The sequence below is a fragment of the Mustela erminea genome, chromosome 13 (assembly GCF_009829155.1).
Source record: "Mustela erminea isolate mMusErm1 chromosome 13, mMusErm1.Pri, whole genome shotgun sequence".
In the NCBI taxonomy this organism is placed as follows: domain Eukaryota; kingdom Metazoa; phylum Chordata; class Mammalia; order Carnivora; family Mustelidae; genus Mustela; species Mustela erminea.
Genome location: NC_045626.1, coordinates 57,410,758 through 57,424,513, shown reverse-complemented (window position 1 = coordinate 57,424,513; position 13,756 = coordinate 57,410,758).

The following is a 13,756-nucleotide window of genomic DNA, read 5'->3' as shown; positions in this document are numbered from 1 at the left end:
CAACTCTAAGTCTGTGCCCACCAACCAACCTTCAGATGGTAATTTAGCTTTCCTACGTAAATCCCCTTCCAGGGAAAGGATGTGCTCGGTAGTACCTTTCTTTCTTTCTTTCTTTCTTTTTTTAAAATATTTTATTTGTTTATTTGACAGACAGAGATCACAAGTAGGCAGAGAGGAAGGCAGAGAGAGAGAGAGGAGGAAGCAGATTCCCTGCTGAGCAGAGAGCCCGATGTGGGGCTCGATCCCAGGACCCTAAGATCATGACCTGAGCCCAAGGCAGAGGCTTTAATCCACTGAGCCACCCAGGCACCCCGGTAGTCCATTTCTTACTGGAAAATTATGAATAGGTATTCTGATTTGCAATTTTTTTTTTAAAAAAAGGAAGAAAACATGCAAAGAGAAGTCATTAAGTCTGGTCAGGCTTTACGGTGGAGGTAACAAATGAGGCTTAACAAAGGGAATAAGGGGACCTAGATATGCTGTTCTCTTCCTTCTTTTTTTTTTTTTTCCCAAAGATTTTATTTATTTTTAAGAAGTAATTCCTCAAACCCCACAGCACCATTGAGTGCCAGAGCCAAGCTTTGCCCTCAGGAGTTCTCACCCACTGCCGTACCCTGCACTACCTCCCAGCATATGCTCCTGCCTTCCCCACAGGTGGGGCGACCCCGGGGTGGCAGGATCCCGCAGAGCAGCGGGGGACCTTGCCTAGGGGTGACAGGGAGGGGACTTCGTGAGATGCACAGAGGACAGATGTGTGAGAGAGGCAACAGGAAGAAGAGAACGAACCATCATCAAGCAAAAATGATAACCGTGGATATCTTGCTTCTTCATGGGAAATTTAATGCCTGATGTCTGCTCTCTGGGTTCAGAAAGCCAGAAGTATTTCTAGAATTTCCATTCATCAGTGAGATGATGGTGGAAAGAGAGTTTTATATTTAGCAGGAATCAGAGATCCTTGGGAGTGCATGGAGTCCATACAGGAAAAATGAGTTCTGCTCAAACTCTATATAAGTTAAAATTTGAAAAGGTGGGGAAGCAGTTTTTTTAGTTAAAAATGTGAATACGGCCACTGAGTGAGGAGAGGCACAATCCCTGATCTCTGTATTGTGACCTAGGGAAAGGCTGACCTTGAGCCCCTGAAACAACCAGCTGTCTTTTTTTTTTTTTTTTAAGATTTTTTAAAATTTATTTATTTGACAGAGAGAGATCACAAGTAGGCAGAGAGGTAGGCAAAGAGTGAGAGAGAGAGAAGCAGGCTCCCTGCCTAGCAGAGGGCCTGATGTGGGGCTTGATCCCAGGATGCTGGGATCATGACCTGAGCTGAAGGCAGCGGCTTAACCCACTGAGCCACCCAGGCATCCCACAACCAGCTGTCTTTAGGTCCGTTCAGAAGTTTACGTGGGGCCCTAGGAGAGCGTCATTTGAGAGGAGCCAAGGAAGAAGCAATTAGATTCTTTGAGACTTGGGAAAACAGGCATGAGGGAAATGACTTGAGATTTTCCCGTGTCCATTTGACAACACTGCTGTGTTTGGACCTGTTTCCCTTTGTGCTCCATGGTGAAATTCGCAATGGACAAGGGCCAGCCCACCAAGATTGCCCTTGGGTGGCACTTACCTGCTATCAGATGAAGAAGCATGACTTTGATCAGTGCCTTCAAAAACTGTAAGCATCTCCTTCTCACACATTTATCCAAGTGCAGAGATAATGTGGTCAGATCCAATGCTGATTTTACAAAATGCCTTAGGAAAGCCCTTAATGATAGCAGTAGCCTTTGTAGATGTGAAAATCCTGTGGGCGCCTAGGTGGTCCCATTGGTTGAGCCTCTGACTCTTTATTTCAGTTCAGGACATGATCTTGGGTCCTGGGGTCAGGCTCCTGGCTCAGAAGGAGTCTCTCTCCTTCTCCCTCTGCCCTTCCACCCACACTTTCTCTCTCTTTCTCTCTCAATAAATAAATAAATATTTTAAAAAAGAAGAAGAAGAAAATCATGTCATCAGTGTGCATGGTGTAACTGATGATTTCACATTTGTGTGTGGAATTGTCTTATCATCTCTTGCCACAGATTTGGATGTTTTCAGTTCCTTGTCCCCCCACGGCAGTGTTTCCACATTGAGAACTAAGGAGAGAGTTGTCACAATCCCATCCCTCTGTTTGTCTGCTTTGGAGGACATTGAGGTTTGCTGTCTGACGGTCGATCGAAGGAGGCAGAAGGATGGCCAGGAGTCTACCTGGAAGGCACTTTTAGAGGACAAGGCTGATGCTTGAGGGAAGAGAAGATGCTTCTCTGTACCACTTTCCTGATCCTTTAAGTTGGTTCTGGGCTCCAGAAGTTTCATCTTTCTCCTCTCTCTGCTTGCCCAATGACTTCTAAGCCAATCAATCCAGAGAGTATGTTTTCCTTGAGCATTTTCTATATGCAACACACAGCCATCACCTATCTCCTTCACCGTGCCCCTATCTCAGCCCCTGAGCTCTATCCTGCACACTGTCCAAGCTCTTGGAAGTTCTCTGGGTGATGACTGATTCCCATATCCTGTCATTGCAAGGTTGGCTTGCTTCAGGGCACAGCATGTGAGTGGAATGCCTAAGCTGGACTTATGGCATACGAATTGCAACACTTACATATTTATCCTGCACAAACAACCAGGACCAGATTGTGTACACATTTCAGGGTAAGTCTGAGACATGCCCTGTCAATCACTAAGAAATTTCTTAAATAAAGGAGAAATGAATTCATTCATTCATCTACCCACCCATTACTTCTACTGTGCAAAAGTGTAAGTACGCCTCTCCAAATACATAAACATGAATGTTTCCTTTTCTAATTTTTGAAAAGTAAGGACAGAGAGGGTGCTGGGTGGCTCAGTCAGTGAAGCATCTACCTTCAGGTTGGATCATGATCCTGGGGTCCAGAGATGGAGTCCCTGCCTGGGGCTCCCTGCTCAGTAGGGAGCCTACTTCTCCCTCTCTCCTTGCCCCTCCCCCCGCTCATCCTCTCTCTCTCTCTCTGACAAATAAAATACATAAAATCTTTTTAAAAATAAAAATAAAAAAATAAAAGTAAAGACAGAGAAGATACTGCATCATTTGCGGCTAGATACACTACTAATCTCAAATGAGGGGGAAAATGGAAAGGAAAATTTTATACATTTTTTTCTCCTGATTCACAATGTTAATAAAATCTTTGTTCTTATTTACACAGCTTTAAATGGAATTAAATATAAAAATCTTCGTAATAGTGAATTTGGTTGGGTACTAAAGAGAAGACTAATTTCTTTTCTTTTATTATTATTATTTTTTAAGTAGGCTCAATGCCCAATGCAGGGCTTGAACTCACCCTCCTGAAATCAAGAGTTGCATGCTTCACTGACTAAGGCGGCCAGGTGCCCGGAAGGCTAATTTGAATTACAGAAAATTTATAGGGTTTTTTTTTTTTTTTTCTGATTTAAGAAACCAGACTTTAATCATGTATAATAGTAATGGGAACTAGGTGGGGCGCTGGGGTGGCTCAGTCGGTTAAGCAGTGAAGCATCTGCTCTCGGCTTCAGGTCATGATCCCAGGGTCCTGGGATCGAGCCCCCTCTCCCTCTGCTGCTCTCCCTGCTTGTGCCCTCTCTCTGGCTCTCTCTCTCAAATAAACAAATAAAAGTCTTAAAATAATAATAATAATGGGAACTAGGCAGCCCACGATCACTGTTGCTTTAACACCCAGTTTGCTCTGCCCTGGGCTAGCAAAGAAGACGTGCCGATGTCCTTCTTGGGGACCAGACTGACCTCAAAATCTCAAAAGACCACAGGGGATCTTGTTAGCTGAGTGAATCTGGGCAAACTATGCCTTAATTTCTCTCCATGTAGCTTCCTTTGTCCACCAACAGCAAGACAGTAATAGTGATAAAACCCTCCCCCAAGAACTGTGAGGATTCAATGAGATACTGTATGTCAAACCTTTTCTACATTCAAAACACACAGACAAGTTCCAATTCATGAGCTACGTGACCTTCTGGCAAGTTTCACTTAACCTCACCAGTTTCAATTCTCTCCGATTCTAAATTCTCTTTCCAAACAGCCTCCTTGGATTATAGAGAATTGTAATTAGCAGATCAAGCACCAGCCTAATTAGTGCCGGCTCCTGCTATCACCGCAATTACACTGTTCATATGTAAATGGCACCCTGAGTCCCTGAATGGAGTCAGGGCACACAGCTAAGAAAACAGTGTCTAATCTTATTGACACTCCTCCTTTCCTTAGCAAACCCTTGTTCCGGGAGAACACAAAGGTACACTTCTGAGCAGCCCCTAAGGCACTGATAAGGTGGGAAAAAAAAAATGCAGTTTGAATTCTCAAGATTTTTCTTTGGTTGAGTGATGGGAACATAAATGACCCTACACACACCTTCCTTTAAGAGTGCGTTGGAAGCTAATTCTATTTGGATGGACTGTTGCAATTAGCTATGAGAGCCAGTTGAAGCATTTTTAAACTGAAAGGAAATGTTCATGGACCTGAACTCACCATTAGGAGGAATGTTTATGTCTGGAGAGGGGGGGTGGGGGGGCACAAGTATGCATCCAACAGAAATCTGTATAGTCAGGAAGGTTTGACTGAATGAGTCTTTAGAATCTGCTGGTTGGTTCCGTTTCCCACCCAAACATCTGAGTCAGCCCTAGTTAAGGCTCATTCATTTAGCACAAGAATTTTGCCAAACACAGAGAACACAAAAATGACTATTCATTGCTTTGGCCCTCCAAGAGTCTTGATCAGGAGCCCATTTATAAGTGAGGATGATGTATGATGATGTGTTAGGGGAGATGGGTGCCGCTATGGGGCACGAAAGAAAGAATAAACGGCTTGCCCTGGATGCAGGTAGGAGAGGGCTGGTGAGGAATAGTCTGGAAAGGAGGTGACCATGTTTGTCTTTTCCAAATTTGTGTTCCCCCAATTATTAAGGTTCCCTGTTCCTCATTTTGTTTTTTATTTTTTTAAAGATTTTATTTATTTATTTGACAGACAGAGATCACAAGTAAGCAGAGAGACAGGTGGAGAGAGAGGAGGAAGCAGGCCCCACACTGAGCAGAGAGCCTGGCATGGGGCTCGATTCCAGGACCCTCATGACCTGAGCCGAAGGCAGAGGCTTTAACCCACTGAGCCACCCAGGTGCCCCCCTGCTCCTCATTTTAAGGAAAGATAGTAGCTCTCGCCATCTGTCAAGTTTAAGCTCTCCTGTTTGGGAACATGACATTATCTCCAAGCTAAATGTGTCAGAGGGAGATCTTGGTGGCTAATAACTGCAGGCAAATCAGAGGTTTGCTGACTTGCTTGGGCATGTTCTGTGTAAGGGGAACTCGGCAGGGCCGACTCATCAACCTTCTCCTCAGCGGGGAAGCGAGGGCTCACCAACAGCTTGGGCTTCCCATGGGGCCAACTGAAGAGGAACTGGGTATGTTCCCTAAACACAGCCCCACAGTTTATAGAGTAAACAGTAGGTGGGCTTTTCACGGGGTCACTTTCTTAAGCCCCCATCTTTAGGATAGTTGATTCTTTGGAATGAGGCCACTTTGCACCAAGAAGAATGTGGTAAGGTGGTTTGTGGTTAGGTTCTCTTCACTCCCACATAACCCAGCCAGAAGGTGGTTCTTAAAGGTGTCCAACAACCACCATTAGAAGCTTCAGAGCCCCCAGGGCGGGCAGTGGTTCTTAAATTTCCCATATAATAGCACCGCCTGGACCCCACCCCCAGAGTTTCCCATTTAGTAGGTCTGAGAATTTGCATTTCTAGCAAGTTCCCTGGTGAGACCATAGTTTTGAGGATGACTGCCTCAAGAGCATGACTGATGGCTCTTGCTAAAGCAAACTTTTCAGACAATTTAAGTATGAGACTTAGTGCAATCTTGCATAGTTAGTTGATTAGACCAGATATAATAAGAAAAGGATATTTGATGAAAGATCACCTCTGTCTCACTTGACTGAGTGGGTGGGTGACAGGTTTCCCAGACCAGTCTTCATGAAAGTTTATCATATGGGGCATCTGGGTGGCTCAGTCGGTTGGACATCTGACTCTTGGTTTTGGCTCAGGTTGTGATTTCAGGGTCCTGGGATCGAGCCCAGCATCATGCTCTGTGGTCAGTGGAGAGTGTGCTTATCCCTCTGCTCCGCCCCCCCACTGTGTGTGCACACTCATGCGCTTTCTCTCTCTCTCTCAAATAAATAAATAAAATATTTTAAAAATTAAAGTTTATCATGAAATAGTTTTAATTTGTTTTTTTAATCAAGAATGCTAATTTCTGGGACGCCTGGGTGGCTCAGTTGGTTAAGTGGCTGCCTTCAGCTCAGGTCCTGATCCCAGCGTCCTGGGATCGAGTCCCACATCAGGCTCCTTGCTCGGCAGGGAGCCTGCTTCTCCCTCTGCCTCTAGCCTGCCACTCTGTCTGCCTGTGCTTGCGCTCTCTCTCTCTCTCTCTCTAACAAATAAATAAAATCTTAAAAAAAAGAAAAAAAAAGAAAAAGAAAAAAGAATGCTAATTTCTTTCCAGAAGTTTGGGAATTACATCATACAGAATTAGATTCCCTCCCAGACTGGGTTTGGGACATATGTTCTTTTATACCAGTAATACAAGGCACTTGCTTAACATAAATAGAAGGTGGTTTTATTTCTTTACTCGGTAGATACTCCCCCAGGCCTCTAGGAAAGGAAATGCTGTCACACCACATGCAAAAGAAAACCAGAGTTCCTGCCTTCCGCACAGCTAGAATTCCTTGTCTGGCCTTCTGTCTGTAAGCTGTCTCTTGGCTCACTCACTTGTAGCTTTCCCTGTCTCTGGCTTTAGTCTGTGAACCCTTGGACTGTGAACACTTAGGACATTGTAGTTCTGTTCTCCCAGCTAACTGACTCTTTTTCTTGTACCCATGTTCCAGAACTCTCTGGAGAGAAAATCTGATTGACCCAGCTTGAGTTAGGGGTCTGCCCTGACCCAGTCAGGGTTGGGAGGCACAGGACCTTTAGTAGCTTTGGGGCCATTGACCAGTCCAGCATCCCCAAAAGAAAGGGGAGTCTAGCTGGGGAGGCAATGATGGACGCATGCTCAGTAGACCATATACATCCTGTCACGCAGCTTTGCATACAAGGCACTGCGCATGTAAAGCACCGAGCTAGACACTCAGTCAGGACTAGTTTCCTTTCCACCTCATTCTTCTTCCAGAAAATTCATCAGGAATTCGGGCAATGAGGTAGAGGAATCTGGTTAACTGTGTCTAGCAGGAGAGCACAAGTGGGAAGGTCTTCTGAACCCCTGATCCGACTTCCTTGCTGGCTACACAACTAGTTTGTTGCTCAGTCACGATCTCGGTCTGAAGGCTCCCCAGGAGAGGCAAAATCTTCAGGTCTTCCAGTTCAGGACATCAGGGAGCTGTCACACACCTCTGTTTCTTCACACTTCAGGAAAGCGTGACCGTTTGTCAGAGATTTTCTTTTTGCGGAAAAGGTGACAGAAAAATTATGGATGTTGTTTAAAAAAAAAAAAAAGCAGAATTCAACTGAGTACACTCACAGATTGTAATTTTTTTTATTCCATGATTCACAGACCGGGAAGCATCCCATCTAGCAAGTGGGAAGGAGATCTGAGCAGCTGGACAAAATGGACATCTTCATAGGCCGCAGGGGGAGCAAGGACAAGGAAGTCAGGAACAGAAGGATTATTTCAGGCCACATCCCCATCCTTTAGGGTAAGAGCAGGGGTCTACAGCAGGTGCTCTCACTAGTGCGGATCAGGTAGTTCCCGGCGTGTTGGTTTAAAGTCCACTCTGGGGAGAGTCTAAAACTACAGTTAGCACAGGTACTAAGTCTTGCTTTGCTGGCATGGGGGTCAGCACACGTGACTCCATTTTGGCCCTCTTATTTTTTTTCTTAACGTTGTGTAAAATTGTACCTTGATCTCAAAGGTCTAAACCATGGGCTTAACTATAAATCCAAGTGCTTGAGTGCATATGTGGACTTAATAGCATGTCTATTATTTTGTGCCAATTTTGCGGGGGGGGGGGGGACCTTTTGTAATTACAAAAGAGACAATGGTTCTTAATGTTAGCATTAAGAGCTTATAAAGGTGTGACATTTAATTCAAGTCTTTGGGCATGCTCAATTCAAGGAGTTCTTACCTTTCCTCTGCTCCCTTCTCCTCCCTCCTTCCTTTTTCTGTTTGTTTTTAAATTTAACCAAGGTATCTAGGACTTTCTGTCAGTAGAAATGGTCCTTTTATTGGTAGAGTTTTGACCCATCACAACCCTACACAAAAAGGCAAGATGAGAATCCAGTGCCACAGTAAAAGGTCTTTTGGACATTCTTGTCCTACCACGGTGCTGGAAGCCCTCACTATTGGGGGGTGGGGGAGGTCTGCAGCAAGACAGTGGCCAGGGGGACAGATGGCACCCCACAATGTTCCTGTCTACACAGTGCACCTCTAGCCTCAGGTCTATTCACCACAGCACTGTGGGAAGAAGCTCCCTGGTTTAATTTCAAAGTACCTGCATTTCTACCTGTAAGTAGAAGTAAGTAAGCCATACATCAGTTTGCCATACATCAGTTTAGCCTTTATCATTTCCTGCAGGTTAAAAAAAAATTCTTCTTTCTCACATTTTTTAGCTATAAGCGAACTATACTCATTTGCTACATGTCGGATCAGCCAGCTGACTAGCTACGCACCATAAGAACATATCGAAATGATCTCCTTTGGGAATTGCACTGCTTTTAATCATTTTCACGTTGGCAGGAAAGAAAACACTGAAAATACATTTCACTGTGCTTATTAGAGAGTTTCCTATATTCGCACAGTGATTCCTAAAAGAACACAGAAGAGGAAACTGCAAAATGAGAAGTTCTAATTAAAACGTAGCCCTTTCTCTTTTGGGTTTACTGTACTTTTTCAAATCACGTGACCAAATTCTAGAAAATAATACTTTATCCGGTAGTTCCAACGAAGCTCTGTGCCCGGCAGTGGCCTCCTCCTTCCGTTTATCTTCTCATTGATTTTAGGAAGCAAAGCTTTTATCCAGCCTTCTTCCCTTCTGTGTTTTGTTTTGTTTTCCTGCTTTGTACTGGCCTCTGAAGAGGTCTTCTTAATTTGAAAATAATCTTTTCTCTGGAACTGTGGGGCCGTGGTTCTCAAGCCTCAACTTGTATCAGAATCGTCCGGAGGGTTTGTTTGCACAGTGTTAGCTGGAGCCTGATCCCAGAGTTTCTGATTCTGCAGGAAAGGAGAGAACTTACATTTCTAACACCATCTCGGGTGCTACTGTGGCTGGCTGCCACTGGGTCTTGGGGGCCACACTTTGAGAACTGCTGGTCTAGATAAAAAGCAGGCAGCATTCCCTTCCCAAGGTCTGCCTAACTGCCTGCCCGCCATCCCCTTGTGTCATCTTCTAAGTCTTGGCTCTGGGGGAGGGGGGGACGAACAGATGGGGGGAGACTCCAATTTCACTTCTTTTTTTTTTGGAGAGATTTTATTTATTTATTTGACAGAGAGAGACCCGAGAGAGGGAGTACAAGCAGGGGGAGCAGGAGAAGGAGAAGCAGGCTTCCCGCTGATCTGGGAGCCAGATGTAGGGCTCCATCCCAACACCCTGGGACCATGAACTGAGCCGAAGGCAGACGCTTACCATCTGAGCCACCCAGGCACCCCCCTAGTTTGACTTCTTAACCGGGAAATAAATCTCATATGTAAATCTATCTTGCAATAGTTTACAAACTCTTTTGTTACATTGTAGACAGATTTTGTATATCATATTGAGCTCCCTAAATTATTTTATTTTTTTAATTTTTTGTTTTAAGATTTTACTTATTTGACAGAGAGAGAGGGATCACAAGTAGGCAGAGCAGCAGGCAGAGAGAGAGGGGGAAGCAGGCTCCCTACTGAGCAGAGAGCCCATGCGGGGCTTGATCCCAGGACCCTGAGATCATGACCTGAGCCGAAGGCAGAGGCTTAACCCACTGAGCCACCCAGGCACCCCCTACATTATTTTAAAGAGGAAAGAGAGGTTTAATCATCCCTAAACTTCTTCACAAGCTTCCTTATCCCTATGCAATTTACTTTTTATGTCTTGCTGTCTCCCATTTATTTATAAATACAAGTTCAGCCCCAAATTAAGGAATCCTCTTTTCCAAACACTGAGAAATTCCTGAAGAAAAGGGGAAGCATCAGGGTGCCTGGGTGGCTCAGTGGGTTAAACTTCTGCCCTAGGCTCAGATCATGATCTCAGGGTCCTGGGATGAGCCCTGCATGGGGCTCTCTGCTCAGCAGGGAGTCTGCTTCTCTTCCCTGACACCACCACACCCCCCACCCCCTCCTGCTTGTGATCTCTGTCTGTTGAATAAATAAATAAAATCTTTAACAAAAAAAAAAAGAAAAGAAAGAAAGAAAGAAAGAAAAGAAAAGAAAAGAAAAGGAGAAGCATCAGCTACTGAGCCCCACTGATTTTGCCACATAAGGCTATGTAACTCTGGGTGAGACTTTCAAGGGATAAGGAAAACTATAGCTTTGGCCTCCAGAATTGAAATACTTCTTGTAAGTTTCCCATCCCTTTTATACCAGGAAAATGGCAACTGGGCAAATGAAAGGATAAACAAACTCTCATAAGTTAAATATTTTCTTAACCAAATGAAGTTCAGTCAGCTACTGGTTTAAGGAAATATTTCGCATTTTCTTTTTTTATCAGCTGGAGAAACCGATAACACACATATATTTCATTTATAAGTGCAAAAATTCAACCCTACTTTCTCAACCTTATTAACGTTGAGAAATTTATCAATAATACCTCTGAACTAAAACTGTAACCACCCAAATGTGGGACAATTAATTAACCAGTGAATATTTACAGCACTACAAATTTCTTTAGATCAGAAATGGGAGACAACAGTGAGAGAGAGGTCATCTTTTTCTACCATGAATTACAAACGTGTAGAATAAAAGTCAGTTGAGGAATACATAAGTAGGGGGACCTGGGTGGCTCAGTCTATTAAGCACCTGTCTTCAGCTCAAGTCATGATCCCAGAGTCCCTGGATCAAGTTCTACATCGGGCTACCTGCTTGTTCTGCCTGCTTCTCCCTCTGCCTGTGCTTTCTCTCTCTCTGACTTACAAATAAGTAAATAAAATCTTTTTTAAAAAGTTTTCAAAACAAGGAACAGATAACCAAAAATGGCTTTATTTAGTCTGATTAGACCAAAACCAATCATAATTTATTTTTAAATTTAAAATAGAGAACAAGGGGCACCTGGGTGGCTCAGTGGGTTAAGGCCTCTGCCTTCGGCTCAGGTCATGATCTCAGGGTCCTGGGACCGAGCCCCGCATTGGGCTCTCTGCTCAGCAGGGAGCCCGTTTCCTCCTCTCTCTCTGCCTGCCTCTCTGTCTACTTGTGATCTCTATCAAATAAATAAATAAATAAATAAATAAATAAAAAATAAAATAAAATAGAGAACAAAAATTCTCTACAGAGATTTGCTCACATTTCAAGATAATGACAAAAAAGGCTCTTTCTCTGGAAAGGTCAAGGGTTCTTCTGCTGTGAAGTGGGGCCCTGTGTGTTCTGCCTCACTTAGCCCCACGCTTAGCTCTCACGGGACTTGGAAGATAAGAGAACGGTTCCAACAAGAAGCTCAGGCTCTGTGCTGTGCCTGGAAAAATACGCTGTCTAAATCCATGAAATGGTTGCCTGCCTTTTGGCCAGGACCACGAAAGGGTGACAAGTGTCCATGCTCCTGCATCCCACTATTTCTCGGAAATCCATGCCTGCTCATCACTCCGTCCTGAAATCCCTCTTTTATTTATTTTGCCAACTTTCTGCATTTTCTGTTTGTTGCAATTCTTTCCATACGGTGCATGCAAGACCTCTGTCGTCTAAACGTTATGCCCTACGGTTGTATTTGCAGATATAGAAGCAGAAATATTTTTTTTTAGAGTATAGTATTTAGAGATAAAAGCACACAAATCATAAGTGGACATCTTGACGAATTATCACGGAGTGAATACACCCAATGACCATCCGGGAACTAGACAGATCCTAGCAGCCCAGAAGCCACTCCAGCACGTGCTACACACAGCTGGCCCCTCGCCAGACTCCCAATGCCAGAGTTCAGTGGACCTATTTCGAATTTTACAGACATGGAGCCCTTTGGTGTGTTTCCTTTTGTATCCTGTTTCTTTTGTTCATGTTAATGTTTACGAGTTAATGTTAATGAAATATATGTAAATGAGTTTATGATTCTGTATTCCATAGAATACCTCGTTCTATGAAACTCTATTTCGTTCTCTTTCCTTGCTCCATAGAATTCCATTTTAGGACATCCACGATCTATTGATTTATTCTGCTATTTGCAGTCACTTCAGTGGTTTATGTTTGGGACTATTAAGAACAACCCTGTTGGGAACATTCTTTGTTGCGCATGTGTCGTGCAGTTTTGCTGGCTGTTATTTTAGGAGATTGTGCAGAATTGGTTCTGCAACGGCCAAACCGAATCATACTCCCACCAAAGGGTACGAGTGTTTCTGCCCCTCCGGCCCATGGCATTGTTCTTGCTATTTAAATTTTAAAAAGCAACCTGAGTTCCAATAAGCACCCACAGGTCCGCACAGCATACACACAGCACTTAAAGTTGGCTTTGAACTTACTGCTCTCTTCTTTCCCTCTCTGCAGGGCCAATAGAACCAGGACGTGTTTTAAAAAGATATTTAGGGTTAGGACGTTGGGAGATGGAGAGAAGGGAGTTGGGGGAAATCGGAGGGGGAGACAAACCAGGAGAGACTGTGGACTCAGAAACAAACTGAGGGTTTTGGAGGGGAGGCGGGTGGAAGGTTGGGTGAGCCTGGTGGTGGGTATTTAGGAGGGCACGTATTGCATGGAGCACTGGGTAGGATGCATAAACAATGAATCTTGGAACACTGAAAAAATTTTTTTTAATTTAAAAAATAATAGAAAGATTATTTAGGGGCGCCTGGGTGGCTCAGTGGTTAAGCCTCTGCCTTCGGCTCAGGTCATGATCCCAGGGTCCTGGGAACTAGCCCCGCATTGGTCTCCCTCTTCAGCGGGGAGCCTCTTTCTCCTTCTCCCTCTCTGGTTCTCTCTCTCTGTCAAATAAATAAAATCTTAAAAAAAAAAAAAAAAGAGAGAGAGAGAGAGATTTGAATTCCTAGGTTTGAAAGGACAGATGTCATTGAAATGTGCTATTCTGTAGGGTCGTTGTTTTAAATTATGAGGTCATGGACTCCTTTGAGAATAAAACCTAAGTCCTTCCCCTCTCTAAAATGCATTTATGCACAAATGCCCAGAAAATTCTGCCTGACCTTCTGAGGAGACTCACAACTGCCGGCAGCTCTTTCTTTCCTGACTTCCAGATCAAGGCCTCCCTCACACAGCGCTGACTTGAGCGGAGTAACTGTTCGCACGAGATCTTCCAGTTCTTATTCCAGCCCTGTCATTCTCTCCCCGCCCCTCCCTTATTTCCAGCAGAGAAAAGTTCCAACTTCCTACTTTGAAGAAGTCCCACCTCGTTTCAAAGAGACCAGGGCCTGTCCCCTGCGTGCACACTTGCCTCGGGAAAGCTGCGTTTCTTCTCCCTCGTGGGCAATCTCTTCATCACCCTGCTGCCCGAGCTCTTTCAGACTGTGGGGCCCATGATGCCAACTCACACACACACACACACTTTGCGCCCCAGCCTGACTCCCCGCACCCTCCACCAAGCCGCCGGCTCTCTCTCTCTCCTCCTCACCTCCAGTTT